The sequence below is a fragment of the Erythrolamprus reginae genome, chromosome 12, assembly GCF_031021105.1.
Source record: "Erythrolamprus reginae isolate rEryReg1 chromosome 12, rEryReg1.hap1, whole genome shotgun sequence".
Classification (NCBI taxonomy): domain Eukaryota; kingdom Metazoa; phylum Chordata; class Lepidosauria; order Squamata; family Dipsadidae; genus Erythrolamprus; species Erythrolamprus reginae.
In genome coordinates, this window is record NC_091961.1 from 16378106 (window position 1) to 16384120 (window position 6015).

Consider the following 6015-nt stretch of genomic DNA (forward strand, 5'->3'; position numbering starts at 1 on the left):
AAATAAACAAACAAATAAAAAACCCACACTTTTTTGCCTCAGAGAATTTCAAAATAAAATACTGTACTGTGTGTCTATAACAGTGAGCTCATAATAGGGCAACTCTATCAATATCAAAATGCCACTTAAATAGTTGAGCTAGTTTCAAACTAGATTTTGATTTTCTTTCTCTCTTCCTTACTCCCATTCTTTTTCTTTTTCTTTTCCTTCCTCTCTTTTTTCTATTTGTTTCTCTCCTTTCCTCTTTTCCTCTCTCTCTCCTTCCCTCTCACTCTTTCCCTCTCGGCTTCTGGGCAGGTTTGGAAAACTGAGTTGATGATGATTTTTAAGTGAGCGATTGCTCACTGCTCAGCTTAGAGGGAACTATGATACGTGGATGGGATTTTGTTTTTAATTTCAGGAACAAGCAACATGTTTTAGAAATCCTGTGGTTGAGAAGTCAAAATGTATGTTGGGGAAAATATAAAGCTCACCACTTCCATATTGTTTGCAAGAATATTATATAGAGATGTTCATGCAGGCGGCATTGGAGCTTCATTCATCTTTCATCTTTCCATTATAGATATATCTTGTTTTGTGTCAATTGAGATCAGCAACTCAGTCATTAAGCAAAGAAGTCATGAAGTGAAAACGCTTCTATGCTCTGACTTCAGCTTTCCTTTGCTTTAGAGTCATGCAAAGGTTGTAAGAGGGAAGTTTGGTCATAGAGTTACCTTTTCATCAATATTATAAATGTAAATGGTCACTAAATGAAGCAATTGTTAAACATGGATGATTTTCATTTTTATCAGACATTTGCACTACTAAATGTCTGATAAAAAGAGTCCATGTATCCAGCAGGTATAGTTTCATAATCAAACATGGTCAAACTTTTTGAGGATCAAGCTGCCTTTTCTCTGAAGGACAAATATTTCTTTGTTAAGGCAAGTCAATACTGTTTTTCAACCAGTGTGCCATGGGACATGGTCAGGTGTGCCGCGAAGCGAAGAGCAAAAAGTTGCGTCACCGGAAGCTGAGCTTCCTTCTTCACGCCTTCCTTCTTCACTTTCCTTCTTTGTGCCTTCCTTCTTTGTGGCAGGTGAGCTTTGGGGCCCGGCGGGAGGGTAGTGGCAGCAGGAGTGGGAGGGCGCCGGCAGCAGCAGCAATGAGAAGTAGCAGCAGGGTGGCGGCTGCGAGCGGGAGCTCCAGGGCTGAGGCAACAGCAGCTGCAGCGCCCCGCCCGATTGGAGCTTCCCTGGCGGCACCGGCAAGTGAGCTTTGTTGCCTCGCGGGAGGGCGCCGGCAGCAGGAGCAGGAGGGCACCGGCAGCAGCGGTACCGGGCAGTAGCCACGGGGCGGCGGCTGCGAGTGGGAGCTCTAGGGTGGAGGCACCGACAGTGGCAGCTGGATGCCGTACATGCTGGTGCTGCGCTGGGCATGGGCACAGGACTGGCACTGGCCCACTGGCTGGGCTGGGATGGAGGTGCCAGCCCCGCGCCCATGCCCAGCGCAGCGTCAGCATGTACGGAATCCAGCAATAAGTCTAGCTGCCCCCGTCGGTGCCTCTGCCCTGAAACTCCCACTCGCAGCCGACCGCCCTGCCGCCACCCCGTGGCTACTGTCCGATGCTGCTGTTGCCGGCATGGTATACAAGAGAGAAAGAGAGAGAGAGAAAGAAAGAGAGAGAGAGAAAAGGAGAGGAAGGGAGAGAGAGAGAAATGAGAGCAAAAGGGGGAGAAAAAAGTGAAATGAGAAAATGATTGAGGCAGAGAATGTGAGGAAAAAGAGAGAAACAAAGAGAGAGAGAGAAGTGACTTGATTTAAAGCATATGATAAAAAGCACCCAAAGAATAAGAGAGAAAAAGCCCCAGCCCTCACCTCTTTTTGGAAATGGTTCAAGAGTGTGTATACACACACAGGGGGGGGGGGACACAGGTGGAAAAAGAGATGAAAGTGTCTTAGAGTGTCATTTTTGTTGGTGGTGGGCCCCAGGATTTTGTAAATGTAAAAAATGTGCTGCAGCTCAAAAAAGGTAGAAAATCACTGCTGCAGGTGACCTTAATTAGAGGGGTTCTTGGTGTTCTTTGAGCTTGGTTGGGTTTTTTTGCAAATGTTTATTATCCAGACCAAGTCATATCATCAGTGCAAAGATTCTATTTCAAACCCTGTGTCACAAATATTCTTTGTGGTTGATCTCAATTTGTTGATTTGTACTCTACATGCCAGTTTTTGCAGCTGCCTGACACACCTTAATCAATTACCATCCCCTGAAGGCTTTTGCCTCCTAAGATTCTAGCACCTTTCTGAAATTGAAAACCTAACCTTTCTGGAAACAAATGTGATTTCTTGTAGCCTTTGAGAGGGGCAGCTTTTTGCCATAATTTTTGCCAAAAAAGTAAAGTGTTTCAGCATCGTCCTTTCTCCAATTTCTCTTATTTTCTACCCAGCCCAACCTCTTTTGCTTATTCAGATTTCTTGTAACCAGTGAGGGGCTACCAAAATATTTGCTACTACACTGTGGGCATGGCTTATTCATGATGCCCTGCATTTTCTTTCAACACCTTTCAGTGCAAATTGGGTGTTCTGCGGTGGAGCTCCATTTTTGCTACCCCTCTGCGTTTCCGTCCCCAACCCCAATACAGGCAGTAGTCCACCCCTGCTTGTAACCCTACTTCTGTTTCACTTCTCAAGCCAAATTGGTCAAGGAATCATAAGGCAACAGGTTTGAGCATATTTTATTGTAAGTATATATTTTTTTAAATTTTAATTACAAACAGTATAATGGTTCTTTCTCTCCTATTTGCAGCCCAAGGAAATTAATACAGGAAAGTGCCTCTTGGTCACCAAACCAAGCTGGAGAATTTTGGGAGTTGAAATCCACAAGTTGGAAACTTTTCAAGTTTGAAGACACTGCTCTAAGTATACCTTCTTGGATTTTCATCACCTTGATGAGCATTCACATTTTAAGCTTATTAAAAGTTAGTTCACCAAATAGTTCATAGGTAAGTTTGATGAGCCTGTGCTGATCAATTCATCCACAAGAGGGCCTAAATATATATTTATAGAATACAGTATACTGTATTCTGTAAAAAATAAATTAACAAAAGAATTATAAAGATGGTAACGGAAGCATAACTAAGAAATATCTTTATTGGAATTACCCAAAATATCCAAAATCTGTGTAAGACAAATTTTTGAGAATAAGAGAAATGCTGCTTCTAACATTCAAGTATGCTTCCAGCATCATTTATACATGGGCAACTGTAAGGAGAGAAGGTCAAAAATGTCAGACTTTGCACTTCCAATATTTTGCACAGTGACATCATGAGCCATTTGTTTTCACTAAGATATCATGACACTCTATAACAGGTGCCACTCTGCAATAAATGCTTGGAGCTGGATTGGGCTGCAGAATTGATTGGGAAGTGAACAAATATATCTCAAACTTTGCTGAGACAATTTCAATGACATGTAAAAGATGAGCTCAGTGATAGTCTGGATTAAAGAATGGATCCAATTTAAAAATAAGATACTACAGGTGCTTGAAGAGTATAATCTGCAAACGGGATGGCACGGATTTCTCTGGGACGGGAAGCATGAAACACATTCATACTTCAGGAATCATAAAATTAGAGAAGCATTATTAGAAGTATGGAACAAAATTAAAAGACGGCATTATAGACAGGTCCCGGGCTGGCTCGTAGGAATGGAGGATATAATGCTTCAAAATACTATGGACCTAGAAAAATGGTTAGATATTCACAGCTATTGGATAAGGAAGGGAATTTGAAATCCATACTACAGGTACAGTATTTGTGGTAACTGTACTTCCGGTGTGGAGTCACAGCGGGTGGACAGAGAAGGGCAGAACTCTGCTCCTCAAGTCCAAATCCCAGTGATCGGAGGGCCTAAACAGGGGCGCATCAACCCTGGGGGGGAGGATGAAATAGTGAGGGATCCTCAAGCAGCGTGGCGACAGGCAATTGCCAAACCATGAGGAGGGATAAGCCTCACGAACTCTGAGCTGGGATAGCCACCATGATAGCGGTACTAGTGCTGTGACAGCCTGAGAAACAGAGGAAGATAAGCAATCTGGACACCTCTTTGACATTGGTAAGAAAGAAAAACCCCATATGATAAAAACTGATGTTAAAGATCCATTGGCTATGTAAAATACTCGGAACTGTATTTTAACTATATTGACCTAAAGTAAGGTGACCAGATTTTAACATTGCTAAAGAGGGACACCATTGACTGGAGGGGTGGAACGAGGGGCATCTTGATTAAAAATTTAGTGTACCATATTTTTTGGTGCATAAGACGTACTGGTGTATAAGATGCTCCTAGATTTTAGAGGAAGAAAACAAGGAAAAAAGAATTCTGAACCAAATGGTGTAGTATTAAATAGTAATAGTAGAATAGTAGAAAAGAGTGGAATGGAATGGAATGGAATAGAATAGAATTCTTTATTGACCAAGTGTGATTGGACACACAAGGAATTTGTTTTGGTGCATATGCTTTCAGTGTACATAAAAGAAAAAGATACATTTGTCATAGGGTCAAAAAACAATCAATATTAATAAAAATCTTAGGATACAAGCAACAAGTTACAGTCATACAGTTCTAAGTGTGAGGAAATGGGTGATAGGAATGATAAGAAAAAACTAGTAGAAATAGAAGTGTAGGCTTAGTAAAAAGTTTGACAGTGTTGAGGGATTTATTTCTTTAGTAGAGTTATGGCATTCGGGAAAAAAACTGTTTTTGTGTCTAGTTGTCTTGGTATGCAGTGTAATAATAACCTCTCCAGCCACAAGGGGGTGGGTTTGTGGCTCCTGCTGTTTTATGTGGGAAATATCTACCTTCCTTCTTTCCTTCCCTCCCTTCCTGCTTCCTTCCTCTCTTTCCCTCCCTCTCTCTTTCCCTTTTCTTTCTTTCTCTCCACTTCTCTCTCTTTTCCTTCTTTCTCATTTCTGTGTACCTCTCCCTCTCTCCCCCCCTTTTGCTCTCATTTGTTTCTCTTCCCTCCTTTTGCTCTAATTTCTCGTTTCTGTTTTTCTCTCTCTTTCCTCTTCCTCTCTCTTTTTCTTTCTCTACCCTTCTCTCTCATTTGTCTCCCTCTTCTCCCTCTCTCATTCTCTCTCTCAATCTTTCCCTCATTTCTCTCTCACTCTCTCCCCTTCATTACTATTTTTCTCTTCCCTCTCCCCCCTTTTCCTTCTTTCCCCTACTCTCTCTCATTTGTTTGTTCTTCCTCTCCCCCGTTCTTTCCCTCCATCAGTTTCTCGTTTTTCTCTTTCTCCTTTTCTCTCACATTCCCTCCCCCTCTCACTTCCCCCCTGTCTCTTTCCCTCCATCTCTATCTCTCCCTGGATGATACAGCAGCCTATCCCACTTCTTCTTAGCTTGTCCTCCGGTTTCATGCAGAAATGCACCACTTCCGGGTTTTACAGCCGGCCAAACAGGATCGCCTCTTCTGTGCTCGACGCTGCAATCTCTCTCTGGCTGGGCTCCGCCTCCCCCGCCCCCTCAAAGACGCAATGAGGGGACTCTTTGCCCAGTTTTCTGCAGCTTAGGAATGTGGCGAGAGGTGGGCAGCTCAGCCCTGGGGTTGCCCCCGAAGACAGGAGATTGGAGTGGGGGCTGATGGAGCCCCCTCCCACAGGACAATCAGTGCTGTACCACGGGTCTCCTCTGCAGCTGGATGCACCGAGGGGAATCCTCCTCGCAAGCGGCTCCCTCAGGGTGGCAGGAACAAGGGGGACGTGCCCCTGAATTAGCCGGACCCGGTGGAGACACTGGTGGCGGCGGTGGGGGCATGGACGTGATGTTCCCCGCTGGTATGTCAAAAAAGCGGGACTTTTAAAAAACCCAGCAGGACGCAGGACAAATGGGCAAAAAACAGGATTGTCCCACAGAAATCGGGACATCTGGTCATCTTAACCTAGAGGCTATCCGGTGGGGCAAGAAACAGAGTCGAGCAGGCTGTGGGAGGTAGCGCACAACTATGGTAAACTATGCGTTGAAAGAGGACGTTTT